The 16,276-nt window shown below is 48.4% G+C and overlaps 1 protein-coding gene and 1 pseudogene across 2 annotated transcripts in view; both read left to right on the top strand.

Annotated features, from left to right (window-relative positions):
• Window positions 1–16,276, top strand: part of LOC104569237 (protein patched homolog 1) — a 60,847-nt gene that overhangs the window by 16,638 nt on the left and 27,933 nt on the right. The gene's annotated exons all lie outside the window — the stretch shown is intronic.
• Window positions 1,419–3,345, top strand: LOC148593680 (uncharacterized; annotated as a pseudogene).

Here is a 16,276-nt window from a genome sequence, read left to right as displayed (position 1 = left end):
TCTTCTCAGCAGAACTCCTGGAAGCCTCTGTCATTTTTAGTATGATTGAAGGTTTAGACCTGTTAAGAATATGTGAATGTTTTCTTAAATTATTGAAAAGTAAAAATTTCAGCTTTGTTCCTCAGCTGGTGTAAATTGTCATAGAACAATGAGCTGTTAGAGAGTTTACAACAGTCTACACTAGCTGTAGGTATTCTTCCTAATTTCTAGGAAGAAGAGGAGTCTAAAGTCCTTTATTTCTTTGATGCTTCAGCCAGAAAATTCTATAGTTAGGCTCCTATTATTATAGTTCTATAGTTCTATATTCTATAGTTAGGCTCCAATTATTTATCATTGAGTTGTTGCACAGCCCTTTGAATGACACTGATTGCATACTATTATGTTCCGAGTCCTGTAGCGCATAATTTCTGACTTTTTTTTTCTTTGATAGCTCCGTTTCTGACACACCTTATTAAGTCTAATGAAATCAATGAGCAGAAAAATCGGTGCAGGTAGCAAAAACTTTATTTATAGCATAACCCTGAGGGAATTCAGAGATCTATCCTTAGCATTGTTAGAAAATCAGAATACATGTGATGATGTATTGCAATCAATAGTTAACATTCAGACACTGCCCGTGTAAACCAAAACCAGCTCTGATGACTCTACAAGTAACAATATTTTAAAAGCTTTAAGAAATAGATATGCCAACTAGTCCCATTTCTTGTACTGAATAACCTTAAATTTCAATCAAAAAGTGTTTTGCAAGTTTTCCAGAGTAACAGTTTTACCTCTGTACCCTGCCAGCAGTGCTAGAGAGAGCATTGTTTAAAATAATTCTGAGGAAGTTTCTGTCTTACCTGTTCCCCTGTTAGGAAGAATCAGGGCACACTGTGTGTGTGCAGAAAAGCTGTATCTGTTGCTGATAAAGAACATGATGAGCAGCATACTCGAGCTCAGACATCCAAGAGAACGCAAATCCAGAACTTCCATGATAACGAAGGGAAGGTTTAAATCAAAAGGCCATTATTTTCTGATGTCCAACAAGAAGCAGGCTAATCTTCATACCTGCCAGAGAACTTCAGTTCTTCTATTTTTTTTTAATGCGGTTTCAATCTTGTATGATTAGTACTTCACTGCTATGTTTTGTTGTCATGAGATGTGTGCTCCTTTATTAATAAAAATGTAAATTATCACTGGTGGCCTTAGAGACTGCCTTCTGCTATGTGGCAGGTCACATTTTTCTTGTCCTGGTGCACACTTAAGACAGGGAGCTAAAGCTATGGCTGGATGCCTTATTCACATACCACTGTAATGGACTGAACTTGGTTTCATCAATGTACACATGCAATAGAAATGACATGGGAACAGCACAAAGAGAGACTAAGTGAGAAAGAGAAGTAGAAGCAAGCCCTTAGGAGCAGTCAAAATTGAGGGAGATGCACTATATGGGAGGCTGTAGAGAGATTGAACAAGGGAAACCCTGGTTACAGGCCCAGCAGGGAGAAGGTGATGAAGAGGAGGTAAGCAGCCCGCAGCTTCCCCCAAGCACTCACCCAATGTGGGATGCTGTAGGTGATGTGGCATACGAGAGGAGCCTGGGTAGTCTCCTCGCAAGTCTGGGTTGTGTTTGTCTTTCTCTGCACATTGCTGCCTTTTTTTTTTTTTTTTTTTTTTGATGGGTTAGTAAAGTCTCAGGTGATCCTATTGGTGTGTGATACTCTACTTTTATATGTTAATCAAGTCATGGAGGGTTTTTTAATTCCTCTCTACTCCCATTCTGGTGCTAACACATATTGCAGATGTTGTCCTTACTAGATACTGCTCAAGCAGTAATGGAAGTATTGCAAGGGACCTGATCTGCATGCCAGGTTTATGAAAAAGGTATCTTTTGGAACGGTGAAAAGAAAATCATAGAATCATTACGGTTGGAAAAGACTAGAGTCCAACCGTAAACCCATCACCACCATGCCTATTAAACCATGTCCATAATCGAGTCATCTACACGTTTCTTGAACACTGCCAGGGATGGTGACTACACCACTTCCTTGGGCAACCTGTTCCAATGCTTCACCACTCTTTCTGTGTAGAAATTCTTCCTAATGTCTAACCTGGACCTCCTCTGGCACAACTTGAGGCCATTTCCTCTTGTCCTGTCTGTAGATATTCTGGAGAAGAGACTGACTCCTGCCTCACTACAACCTCCTTCCAGGTAGTTGTAGAGAGTAATAAGGTCTCCCCAGAGCCTCCTCTTCTCCAGACTACGTAACCCCAACTCCCTCAGCCGCTCCTCATAAGGTCTGTACTCCAGCCCCTTCGCCAGCTTCACTGCCCTTCTTTGGACATGCTCCAGCGCCTCCATGTCCTTCTTGTAGTGAGGGGCCCAAAACTGAACACAAGTATTCGAGGTGCGGCCTCACCAGGGCCGAGTACAGGGGGATGATCACTTCCCTGGTCCTGCTGGCTACACTGTTCCTGATACAAGCCAGGAGGCCATTGGCCTTCTTGGCCACCTGGGCACACTGCTGGCTCGTGCAGCCAGCTGTCGAACCAAACCCCTAGATCCTTTTCTGCCATGCAGCTCTCCAGCCACACTGCCCCAAGCCTGTAGTGTTGCATGGGGTTGTTGTGACCAAAGTGCAGGGCCTGGCACTTGGCCTTGTTGAACCTCATACAGTTGGCCTCAGCCCATCTATCCAGCCTGTCCAGATCCCTCTGCAGAGCTTTCCTACCCTCAAGCAGATCAACTCTTCCTCCCAGCTTGGTGTCATCTGCAAATGTGCTGAGGGTGCCTTCAATCCCCTCATCCAGATCATTGATAAAGATACGGGCCCCAAAAAGAGAGACGGATAAAGAGACGGGCCCCAACACTGACCCCTGGGGAACACTGCTTGTGACCGGTCACCAGCTGGATTTAACTCCATTCACCACCACTCTCCAGGCCCAGCCATCCAGCCAGTTCTTCACCCAGCGAAGAGTACACCTGCCTAAGCCATGAGCTGCCAGCTTCTCCAGGAGAAGGCAGTGGGAGACAGTGTCAAAGGCCTTACTAAGTCCAAGTAGACCACGTCTGCAGCCTTTCCCTCACCCACTAGGCAGGTTACCTGTTCATAGAAGGAGATCAGGTTTATCAAGCAGGACTTGCCTTTCATGAAGCCGTGTTGGCTGGACCTGGTCCCCTGGTTGTCACGCACATGCTGTGTGATCGCCCTCAAGATGATCTGCTCCATAACTTTCCCCGATACAGAGGTCAGGCTGACAGGCCTGTAGTTCTCTGGATCCTCCATTTAACCCTTCTTGTCGATGGGCATCACATTGGCCAGTCTCCAGTCGTCTGGGACCTCCCCTGTTGACCAGGCCCACTGATAGATGATGGAACATGGCTTGGTGAGCACTTCCGCCAGCTCCCTCACAACCCTTGGGGGATCCCATCTGGCCCCATAGACTTGTGGTTGTCCAAGTGGAGTAGCAGGTCACTGACTGTTTCCTCCTGGATTATGGGGGGTTTCTTCTGCTCTCCATAGGTGCCCTCCATGTCAGAGGGCCAAATACCTTGAAGATAACTGATCTGGGTGTTAAAGACTGAGGCAAAGAAGGCATTAAGTACTTCAGCCTTATCCTCATCCTTGGTGACAATGTTCCCTGCTGCATCCAATGAAAGATGGAGATTCTCCTTGGCCCTCCTCTTCTTGTTAATGTATTTGTAGAAACATTTTTTGTTGTATTTTACAGCAGTGGCCAGATTGAGTTCCGTCCGAGCTTTTGCCTTTCTAATTTCCTTCCTAGCGACGTCCTTGTACTCTTCCTGAGTTGCCTGCCCCTTCTTCCAAAGATGATACACCCTCCTTTTATCCCGGAGTCTCAGCGATAGTTCCCTATTCAGGCAGCCCAGTCTTCTTACCCTCCAGCTCGTCTTTCGGCACACGGGCACGGCCTGCTCCTGCGCCTTTGAGATTTCCGTCTTGAGAAAAGTCCAGCCTTCCTGGACCCCTTTGCTCTTCAGGACTGTCTCCCAAGGGACTCTCCCAACCGATGTCCTAAATAGTCCGAAGTCTGCCCTTCGGAAATCCAAGGTAGCGGTTTTGCTGATACTCCTCCTGACTTCTCCGAGAACTGAAAACTCTATCTAAAAAAACCTCTATGCTCAAGATGGTCCCAGACCACATCTCCCACCGATCTTTCTCTGTTGGCAAAGAGCAGGTCCAAAGGGGCTCCTTCCCTCATAGGCTCACTTACTAGCTGCGATCTCGATCTCCAAGATCTCGAAGGGAAGGGCTCCGGAGCGGACGCTCGCGTCGGAGCACCTTGCCTAGAGGAACACAACCGCGGCAAAAGCTGCTGAGCAAGAAAGCTGCAGGGAGTGAGAGGCAGCCCCAGCAGCGACCCTCGTACAGGCAGTGCTGAGCTCCGGGCCAGAGGCGGCTCTGACTCAGCGGGGGCAGAGCCAGCAGGGAAGGCGGCAACTCAAAAACCGCCCCCAGGGAGTGCGAGCGACCTGGAGCACGGAGGGGCAGTTTGCGCAGGCAGGGTGCAGGGAGTCTCCTCCCGGCTCAGGAAGAGAGCTCTCCCTATGGCCTCTTACGTCAGTGGGAATTCAGGCGAAGCCATGGTGTCTACTCGGCAGCAAATCTCCACCAGAAAGACTGTGGGGATGCAGACTGAACCACCACAGAAACATGCGGCAGTCCAGATCTCTGGCTATGGAGAGTGTCTGAGCCTCTTCATGTTACTGAGCAGTAACAAAAATAACACCTGCGTTAGGTGTGAGCAGGTGGATGACCTGCTTAGCCTGGTGGTGGAGCTGAAGAAGGAGATGGAAAGGCTAAGGACCATCAGAGAGCGTGAGAAAGAAATAGAATGGTAGAGCCACTCTCTGTAGTCGTCCCAGGTAGTGCACCCAGAGAAACCCCCAGTTTGGTCTGAGATTCCACTACCCCCTTGCCATAGAGTGGAGGGGACAGAATTAGCATTATCAAGCCAAGAACAAGAATGGGAACATATCCCTGTTCGAGGTGGCAGGAGGGCCCTTTCCCAGCCCACCTCGCCCCCGTAAGTGACCACATCCAACAGGTATGAGGCCCTGGAACTTGAGGGCCAGACAGATGAGGTCAAGGACCAAGGCCCATCTAGGGGGTTGTCTAGGGTGAAGCAGTCAAGTCCAGACCTTAAGACTACCCCCACTAAGGAGAAAAGGAGCACCCGGAAGAATCAGCGTGTGATTGTCGTGGGTGACTCCCTGTTGCAGGGCACAGAGGCACCGATCTGTAGACCCGACCCCTTGTCCAGAGAGGTCTGTTGCCTGCCAGGGGCTCGAATAAGGGATGTTGCAGAGAGACTACCAAGACTTGTCCAAGCGTCTGACTATTATCCCCTGTTAGTGTTTCATGTGGGTGCTAACGATGCCATGGGGAAACTGAGTAACATTAAGCGAGATTTCAGAGCCCTAGGGATGGCAATCAAAGGTCTGGGTGTCCAGGTTGTGTTCTCCTCTATCCTGCCAATGAGGGGAATGGATATGAGGAGGAAAAGGTGGATATTACAGGTGAACAAGTGGCTGCACCGCTGGTCTTGGCAACAGGGCTTTGGTTTCTATGACCATGGGACTCTGAGGATCATCAGCTTGTGGGGAACGATGAGAAACACCTCAGCAAGAGGAGCACGTGTGTCTTTGCCAAAAGGTTGGCCAGCCTGGTTAGGAGGGCTTTAAGCAAGAAGGGGAAATGGGAATGTTACATGGACAGAGCAATCAGGGACAGGCAGCCAAAGCCAGAAGGTGTCCAAAAGGAGTATGGTAGTGGGGAAGTGAGTATAGGAGATGATTATAGAGGGTCCTCTTTCACCCCTCCCCAGAAAACTGCAGGCTCGATTACTTCCCTTAAATGCCTGTACACCAATGCACGTAGCATGGGGAATAAACAGGAGGAACTGGAGGTCTGTGTGCGGTCCCAGCATCATGATCTCCTCGCAACTACAGAGACATGGTGGGACAGCTCACATGACTGGAGCGCTGCCATGGAAGGCTATGTGCTCTTTAGGAAGGACAGGCTGGGAAGGCGAGGTGGTGGAGTCACTCTTTATGTGAGAGAGCAACTGGAATGCATGGAGCTCAACCTGGGAGTGGAGGATGAGCGAGTTGAGAGCTTGTGGGTAAGGATTAGAGGGCAGGCTAATGTGGGAGACACTGTGGTGGGTGTCTGCTACAGGCCACCTGATCAGGACGAGGAAGGTGATGAGGCCTTCTACAGACAGCTGGAAGTAGCCTCACGGTCTCAGGCCCTGGTTCTCATGGGGGACTTCAACCACCCTGACATCAACTGGAAAGACAACACAGCCAGGCACAAACAGTCCTGGAGGTTTCTGCAGAGCATTGATGATAGCTTTTTTAACACAGACTGTGGAGGAGCCAACGAGGAGAGGTGGGATACTGGACCTCATACTAACAAATAGAGAGGGACTTGTTGGAGATGTGAAGGTGGGGAGTAGCCTCGGCTGCAGTGACCATGAGTTGGTTGAGTTTAGGATCCAACGAGGAGGAGGCAGGGCTGTAAGTAGCCTTGCAACCATGGACTTCAGGAGGGCCAACTTTGGCCTCTTCAGAGACCTCCTCGGAAGAATCCCATGGGCTAGAGGTCTGGAAGGGAGAGGGGCCCAAGAGAGCTGGTTAGTATTCAAGCAGCACTACCTCCACACTCAGGAGCGGTGCGTCCCTTTGAGTAAGAAGTCAGGCAGGAGGGGCAAGAGACCTGCGTGGATGAGCAAGGAGCTGCTGGCAAAACTCAAACAGAAAAAGGCACTATACAGAAAGTGGAAAAAAGGACAGGCTCCTTGGGAGGAATATAGGAATGTTGTCAGGGAATGCAGGGATGCGACAAGGAAAGCCAAGGCACAATTGGAATTAAATCTGGCAAGAAATGTTAAAAATAACAAGAAGAGCTTTTTCAAATATATCAATGGCAAAAGGAAGATTAGGGAAAACATGTTATTGCTGAGCCACTCTCCATCATCTTCGAAAGGTCCTGGAGAATGGAGGAGGTGCCAGAGGACTGGAAAAAAGCCAATGACACGCCAGTCTTCAAAAATGGCCAGAAGGAGGACCCAGGCAACTGCAGGCCAGTGAGCCTCGCCTCCATCCCTGGAAAAGTCATGGAACAGCTCATCCTGGCTGTTGTCTCCAAACATGTGGAGGACAAGAAGGTGCTCAAGAGTAGTCAGCATGGATTCACCAAGGGGAAATCATGCTTGACTAACCTGATAGCCTTCTATGATGGAACGACAGGCTGGGTAGATGAGGGGAGAGCGGTGGATGTCATATATCTGGATTTCAGCAAGGCTTTTGACACTGTCCCTCACAGCATCCTCCTGGGCAAGCTCGGGAAGTGTGGGTTGGAAGAGTGGACTCTGAGATGGATTAACAACTGGCTGAATGGCAGAGCCCAGAGGGTGGTGATCAGCGGTGCAGAGTCTAGTTGGAGGCCTGTAGCTAGCGGGGTCCCCCAGGGGTCAGTCCTTGGTCCAGTCATGTTCAATTTAGTCATCAGTGGTCTGGATGAAGGCACAGCGTGCTCCCTCAGCAAGTTCGCTGATGATACCAAACTGGGAGGAGTAGCTGATACCCCAGAGGGCTGCGCTGCCATCCAGAGGGACCTGGACAGACTGGACAACTGGGCGGTGAGAAACCTTATGAAATTCATCAAGGCCAAGTGCAAGGTTCTGCACCTGGGGAGGAATAACCCCAGACACCAGTACAGGCTGGGGACTGACCTTCTGGAGAGCAGCTCTGCAAAGAAGGACCTGGGCGTCACAGTGGACAGCAAGTTGACCATGAGGCAGCAGTGTGCCCTCGTAGTCAAGGAGGCAATGGGATCCTGGGGTGCGTTAAGAAGAGCGTCTCCAGCAGGTCGAGGGAGGTGATCCTGCCCCTCTACTCAGCCCTGGTGAGGCCGCATCTGGAGTATTGTGTCCAGTTCTGGGCCCCACAGTACAGGAGGGATGTGGAGCTTCTGGAGAGAGTCCAGCGCAGGACTACAAGGATGATCAGGGGCCTGGAACATCTGTCCTCTGAGGAGAGGCTGAGGGAGCTGGGCCCGTTCAGCCTGGAGAAGAGAAGGCTGAGAGGGGATCTAATCAGTGTCTATAAGTACCTCAAGGGAGGTCGTGAGGAGGATGGTGCTGGCCTCTTTTCGGTGGTGGCCACCGACAGAACTAGAGCAAACGGCCAGAAACTAAAGCATCAAAAGTTCCACAGGAACTTAAGGAAAAATTTCTTAACAGTGAGAGTGACAGAGCGCTGGAACAGGCTGCCCAGAGAGGTTGTGGAGTCTCCTTCTCTGGAGATCTTCAAATCCCGCTTGGATGCAATCCCGTGCCACGTGTTCTAGGTGACCCTGCGTGTGCAGGGCAGTTGGACCAGATGATCTCTAGAGGTCCCTTCCAACCTTAACCATTCATCATGATTCTGTGATATCTTCCACACACTCCACAAACCTGCTAGATTGTGTCCTATATTGCTATATTGTATTTCCAAAAATCATCTGGTAGTTTGAAGTCTCCCACCACAGCAAGGGATGCCAGTCGTGAGATTTCTGCCAGCTGCTTATAGAATGCCTTGTCTGTCTCTTCATCCTGGTTGGGTGGCCTATAGCAGACTCCCACTGGGACATGAGCCTTTTTGGCCTTCCCTCTGATCCTGACCCATAAACACTCCCATCAGCCACTTGGAGCTCCATGCAATCGAAGCACTCCCCACCTACTACTACATGTACATATACTACATATACATCTGTGTATCTAGTACATAGAATCATAGAATCATAGAATGCTCGCATATATTTGTCCCTTTGAAACAACAAATCCATAGAGATCTGTTCCAATACTTTCTTGTTGTTCCAAACAATACTAGCGTAAAGTTAATCATAGAATCATAGAATGCTTAAGGTTGGAAGGGACCTCTAGAGGTCATCTAGTCCAACCCCCCTGCACACGCAGGGTCACCTAGAACACGTGGCACGGGATTGCATCCAAGCGGGTTTTGAAGATCTCCAGAGAAGGAGACTCCACAACCTCTCTGGGCAGCCTGTTCCAGTGCTCCGTCACCCTCACTCTTAAGAAATTTTTCCTTCAGTTCCTGTGGAACTTTTGGTGCTTCAGTTTGTGGCTATTACATATACATACTACTCATACATCACTGCTCCACTTCCTTTCCTTCCTTGCCTGTCCCTTCTGAAGAGGCTGTAGCCGTCCACTGCAGCACTCCAGTTATGACAGTGGTCCCACCACATTTCAGCAATGGCAGCAATGTCATAGTTTTCCTGATGCCCATGCTGCCTGCATTTATATAGATGCACTTCAGCTGGGCTGCTAAGCTCTCCCTCAACCCTGGCATGGCACCCCTAGGCTCATTCCTAGTAATTCTGTTTTTTTCCCCCTCCCCCTTCATATTGTGAAGTGTGAGCTGTCCATGACTATTAGAAGTATGACTTCAGTGCTTTGAGTTGCTCATATCAAAATGTTGAACCATAATGCTCTAATGATGCGTGTTTACAGTACTGTAAAAATGAAAAATGTAATGTCTTTCAAACAAAGTGGAAGTATGCTTGTTGATTTTATTTATTTACTTATTCTTCCTCAAGTGCTCAAATGGAAACCTCCCTCCAATGGAGGGAGGTTTTCCTGAACACTTTGTTCCATTCATGCAGTTCAAACTGTTCATTAAAAAATTGAAGCTCCAAAACCAGTAGGTACTTATGGAAGCTTGTTTTTAATTTCTTAAGGTCTGTCCTCCATAGAATCACAGAATGGTTAAGGTTGGAAGGGACCTCTAGAGATCATCTAGTCCAACCCCCCTGCTCCAGCAGGGACACCTAGAGCACGTGGCACAGGACTGCATCCAGGCGGGTTTTGAAGATCTCCAGAGAAGGAGACTCCACAGCCTTTCCGGGCAGCCTGTGCCAGGGCTCTGTCACCCTCACAGTAAAGAAGTTCTTCCTCATATGGAGGCGGAACTTAATGTGTTTCAATCTGTACCCATTATCCCTTGTCCTGTCACTGGCCACCACTGAGAAGAGTTAGGCCCCAACCTCTTTACATTCTCCCCTCAGGTATTTGTACATGTTGATAAGATCCCCTCTCAATCTTCTCCAGGCTAAACAGGCCCAGCTCGCGTTGTCTTTCCTCAGGGAGATGCTCCAGTCCCTTAATCATCTTTGTCGCTCAACATTGGACCCTCTCTAGAAGTTCCACATCCCCCTTGTACTGGGGAGCCCAGAACTGAACCCAGTACTCCAGGTGCGGCCTCATCAGAGCTGAGTAGAGGGGCAGGATCCCCTCCCTCGACCTGCTGGCAACACTCCTCCTGATGCAGGCCAGGATCCCATTGGCCTTCTTGGCCACGAAGGCACATTGCTGCCTCATGGTTAACCTGTTGTCAACCAGGACTCCCATATCCCTCTCCCATATCCCTCTCCTTCAAATCGCTCTCTGTGGAGCTGCTTTCCAGCAGGTCAACCCCTAATCTGTACTGCTGCCTGGGGTTATTCCTCCCCAGGTGCAGGACCCTGCACTTGTCCTTGTTGAACCTCATGAGGTTCCTCTCTGCCCAACTCTCCATCCTGTCTAGGTCCCTCTGAATGGCAGCACAGCCCTCTGGAGTGTCGGCCACTCCTCCCAGTTTGGTGTCATCAGCAAACTTGCTGAGGGTGCACTCTGTGCCTCAGCAAACTTGCTGAGGGTGCACTCTGTGCCCTCGTCCAAGTTTATTGATGAACAAGTTGAAGAGCACCGGGCCCAGTACTGACCTCTGCGGGACACCACTGGCCACAGGCCTCTAACCAGACTTGGCCCCATTTATCGCCACCCTCTGGGGTCTGCCATCCATCCAGTCCTCAATCCACTTCACTGTCCGCTTGTCCAGTCCACACTTCCGGAGCTTCCCGATGAGGATGTTATGGGAGAGAGCGTCAAAAGCCTTGCTGAAGTCAAGGTAGACAATATCCAGGGCTCTCCCCTCATCTATCTAGCCCATCATCACTTACTAGAGAAATCGGGATTTTTCCTTCTGTTTGACTCAGGATTTTTTTTTTTTTTAAGAGAGAGGCTTGCTCTCTACAAAGCTATTTGTTATGCAATCACATAAAAGGTAGCTATTGGATGGTTAATAAAGAGAGCGTTTATATCTGGAACAATAACAAAATCTCAGGCTATATGCTGCAATTCCAGCAATTTTCAATGGAACATTTTAAGATATCCAGAAAAAGAAATGCTTCCTGCCTTTTGAATAACTGGACAGAAAATTGTCGAGCTGTGATTTTTGGCTATCATTCATTGCCTGATTTGGGATCAGGATCTTCTAGTGTAGTGAAGGTCAAACATATTCCTAAAATTATCCTTTACAGAAAGGACTGTAGTTTCTAGTAGCAGGTTCCAGAGTTCTTTATAAGCATGTTAATGTAATAGCATGCAAATATTGAATGCTAATTTTGAGAAAATTTGTACAGATAAGAGTGAAATTTAAGGTAGAAATGAGTGCATGAACAGAATGATCCAATGACTTCAAAATTGTTACCAAGTCAGTGGAATCTGAGTCAGAAGTTGTGCCAATGAAAATAAAGCAAGTTTCACACTTTCGTTATTGGGGAAGGTGCACCAGTGTTGTGAAAATTTATACTAGAGGTGAGAAGTTTTGGTTTTCTGAGTGCTTCTCACTTAAGATGCGCCAAAGGATTTTATCATGTGATGACTGAGATTCTGGGACTGAGACACAAATGCTTGGTAATGGGATATAGAGCCTTTCACCTTTAGGTCATGGGTTCAGGTCTTCCTCAAGTTAAGGACGACTAAAACTTCTTACAACCTGACAGCTGTTCATTGCATGTGGGAGAGACATGCTCGTTCACAGATAGTTCTTAATAACCTGGTGTCTGTATTGACATTTAGACCCTTTCTGCAGGCCCTTGAGAAGGGCAAAAGATTTAGTATGTTGATCAGCTTCCATTTCACCCAGAAGTGAAGTTCAGGAGGTACAGTGATGTGTTTGGAGACTCACTGACTCATGTTGGCTCTCCTGTGTGCTGGCAAAGAACCGAGAGGGGAGCTGTGGTTGTCCTGCATTGAGGGATAAAGGACTCCCCTTTTCTCTCTAAAAGCCACTCAGGGGCTTTTAACAAGAACTAATATTCATCAACAAAAATGCTGGCAGTAAAACTGTCTTATGTTGAACACGAGCCTTCATACACATTTTTGATCATTTGAAACTGATATATTAAGTGAGGAATTGGTGAAATGCCTGTACACCAATGCGCGAAGCATGGGGAATAAGCAGGATGAACTGGAGATCTGTGTGCGGTCCCAGCGTCATGATCTCATCGGAATCACAGAGACGTGGTGGGATAGCTCGCATGACTGGAGCGCTGCCATGGAAGGCTATGTGCTCTTTAGGAAGGACAGGCTGGGAAGGCGAGGTGGTGGAGTTGCTCTTTATGTGAGAGAGCAACTGGAATGCATGGAGCTCAACCTGGGAGTGGAGGATGAGCGAGTTGAGAGCTTGTGGGTAAGGATTAGAGGGCAGGCTAATGTGGGAGACACTGTGGTGGGTGTCTGCTACAGGCCACCTGACCAAGACGAGGAGGTTGATGAGGCCTTCTATAGGCAGCTGGATGTTGCCTCACGGTCACAGGCCCTGGTTCTCATGGGGGACTTCAACTACCCCGACATCAACTGGGAGGACAACACAGCCAGGCATAAGCAGTCCTGGAGGTTCCTGCAGAGCGTCGACGATAACTTTTTGACGCAGGTTGTGGAGGAGCCGACGAGGAGAGGTGGGCTACTGGACCTCGTGCTATCAAATAGGGAGGGCCTAGTAGGAGATGTTAAGGTGGGGGGTAGCCTTGGCTGCAGTGACCATGAGTTGGTGGAGTTCACGATTCAGCGAGGAGGAGGCAGGGCTGTAAGTAGCCTTGCGACGATGGACTTCAGGAGGGCCAACTTTAGCCTCTTCAGAGACCTCCTCGGTAGAATCCCATGGGCTAGTGCTCTAGAAGGAAGGGGGGCCCAAGAGAGCTGGTTAGTTTTCAAGCGGCACTTCCTCCACGCCCAGCAACAGTGCATCCCTGTGTGTAGGAAGGCAGGCAGAGGGGGCAGGCGACCTGCGTGGATGAGCCGGGAGCTTGTGGCAATGCTCAAGCAGAAGGCAGCGGTATACAAAAGGTGGAAAAAAGGACAGGTCCCCTGGGAGAAATACAGGAACGTAGTCAGGGAGTGCAGAGATGCGACAAGGAAAGCTAAGGCACGTCTGGAAGGCAAGCTGGCAAAGGACGTTAAAAATAACAAAAAAAATTTCTTCAAATACATTAACAGCAAAAGGAAGATAAGGGAAAACGTGGGTCCGCTGGAGGACGGGATGGGCACCTTGGTTACAAATAACACAGAAAAAGCAGAGTTGCTCAATGCCTTCTTTGCTTCGGTGTTTACCAAGGGCAGCCCTTTAGAGCCCCAGGCCCTAGAGACAAGAGAAGAAGCTGGTGGAGAGGAAGACTTGCCCTGGGTAGAGGAAGATTGGGTCAGAGAGCACCTAAGGAACCTCGATACCCACAAATCCATGGGCCCTGATGGGATGCACCCCAGAGTGCTGCGGGAGCTGGCAGATGCCATAGCTAAGCCGCTCTCCATCATCTTTGAAAGATCCTGGAGAACGGGGGAGGTGCCGGAAGACTGGAAGAAGGCCAATGTCACGCCAGTCTTCAAAAAAGGCAAGAAGGAGGACCCAGGCAACTACAGGCCAGTGAGCCTCGCCTCCGTCCCCGGAAAAGTGATGGAACGGCTCATACTGGCCGTTGTCTCCAGGCACATGGAGGATAAGAAGGTGCTCAAGAGTAGTCAGCATGGATTCACCAAGGGGAAATCTTGCCTGACTAACCTGATAGCCTTCTATGATGAAATGACCGGCTGGATAGATGAGGGGAGAGCGGTGGATGTCGTCTATCTCGACTTCACCAAGGCTTTTGACACCGTCCCTCACAACATCCTCCTGGGCAAGCTCCGGAAGTGTGGGATAGATGAGTGCACAGTGAGATGGATTAGGAACTGGCTGGATGGCAGGGCCCAGAGAGTGGTGATCAGCGGTGCAGAGTCTAGTTGGAGGCCTGTGGCTAGTGGGGTCCCCCAGGGGTCAGTCCTTGGTCCAGTCCTGTTCAATTTATTCATCAATGACCTGGATGAAGGCACAGAGTGCTCCCTCAGCAAGTTTGCTGATGACACGAAACTGGGAGGAGTAGCCGATACCCCAGAGGGCTGTGCTGCCATCCAGAGGGACCTGGACAGACTGGACAACTGGGCGGTGAAAAACCTCATGCAATTCAACAAGGCCAAGTGCAAGGTCCTGCACCTGGGGAGGAATAACCCCAGACACCAGTACAGGCTGGGGACCGACCTTGTGGAGAGCAGCTCTGCAGAGAAAGACCTGGGTGTCATGGTGGATGATAAGTTGACCATGAGGCAGCAGTGTGCCCTCGTGGCCAAGAAGGCCAATGGAATCCTGGGCTGCATTAAGAAGAGTGTCTCCAGCAGGTCGAGGGAGGTGATCCTGCCCCTCTACTCCGCCCTGGTGAGGCCACATCTGGAGTATTGTGTCCAGTTCTGGGCTCCACAGTACAAGAGGGATGTGGAGCTGCTGGAGAGAGTCCAGCGCAGGGCTACGAGGATGATCAGGGGCCTGGAACATCTGCCCTATGAGGAGAGGCTGAGGGAGCTGGGCCTGTTCAGCCTGGAGAAGAGAAGGCTGAGAGGGGATCTAATCAGTGTATATAAATACCTCAAGGGAGGGAGTGCAGAGGACGGGGATGGTCTCTTTTCAGTGGTGGCCACTGATAGGACTAGAGGAAATGGCCGGAAACTGAAACATCAAAAATTCCATAGGAACTTAAGGAAAAATTTCTTAACAGTGAGGGTGACAGAGCACTGGAACAGGCTGCCCAGAGAGGCTGTAGAGTCTACTTCTCTGGAGATCTTCAAAACCCGCTTGGATGCAGTCCTGTGCCACGTGCTCTAGGTTTCCCTGCATATGCAGGGGGGTTGGACTAGATGATCTCTAGAGGTCCCTTCCAACCCTAAGCATTCTATGATTCTATGATTCTATGAATGGTGCTGGGGGACACTGATGTTATTACTTTGACTTGATTTATTTTTTCTTGTTAGCTTAATTTTACAGGGGGCATAGTATCTTCTTTCCACTACCAAAATCAGCCACCCAAAATCTGATGACACCACTAAAAGGGTAGTGTACAAACTGCTGTGTTATATTACCACTGGCCATGAGTCCATGTACAGATCTGTTATTTGCATAAACATTCTGGCTTGTGGACAGGAGTGCCATCAACTCAGCTATCTAGGCACTGAATCGTAAGGAATCGTAATACAGGGATAGAATGCCATCAAGTGGCTTTTGATATATCAGGAGAGTGTAGTGCAGACTTTGTCACTAGAAGATTGACATGAAATAGCTCTGTGTGTCTTCAGTGTGGAAGGAAATGGGAAGTACTAGTACTCTATGCCATACATACAATCTAAAATTCAGTAGCATTTTAATTGTAAAAATATTGTCTCCAAATATACAAAAACAGAGTGCAGAAAGAAAAAACACAAAAGACCATCTCTTTGGTTGATAATAGTTTCTATTGCATCAGTTGCCCCGTAGTGTGGGAATCTTCTGATGAATATAATATGTATATATTGTTTTTCTTATAAGTGTAAGGAATGACATTCTGTGGAATGTGTGTGTTGAGCCTGGTATTGTTTATCTTCAGTATACAATGAGCCAAAAGGTACATTTCAGTGATGTTTTTAGGGGTCATTCCTAGGGTTTGGCACCACTTGTGGACACCTTAAAATAAATAAAATCACAACAAGAGTGCCTGCATAATAAAAGTGCTTATGCAGTTGATTGTAGAGGCTTAAGATCCTTGAGCATGGCAGTCCCCAATGAATGATTTTTTTTGTAAACTTTCAGTTAAAATAAGTGAAACATATAACTGGTATAAGCTTTTTGTAATTTTGTATTTATGTTTTTTTTGTGTTTTTTTTTGTCTTCCTTCTTGTTCTTTATTGCTTCTGATATATTGAAAGGTCGCTGATGTATCCACTTGCTTCTGTTCCATCCATATGTTTTCACATGGTTTCACAATCTGTCTTTGGCAGTCAGTCAAAATTTTCCTCTGCAATCTAAGTTTATATATATATATATATATATATATATGAGTGTTATGTTGTATAAAGTATCTAAGTTTAGCCTGTGGAATTATCTTCTTTT

Source organism: Tinamus guttatus, unplaced genomic scaffold, assembly GCF_059628265.1.
Source record: "Tinamus guttatus ecotype Peru unplaced genomic scaffold, ASM5962826v1 Tinamus_guttatus_pri_ptg000355l, whole genome shotgun sequence".
In the NCBI taxonomy this organism is placed as follows: domain Eukaryota; kingdom Metazoa; phylum Chordata; class Aves; order Tinamiformes; family Tinamidae; genus Tinamus; species Tinamus guttatus.
Note: the sequence above shows the minus strand (reverse complement) of the source record. Positions and strands in the feature narration are given on the sequence as shown.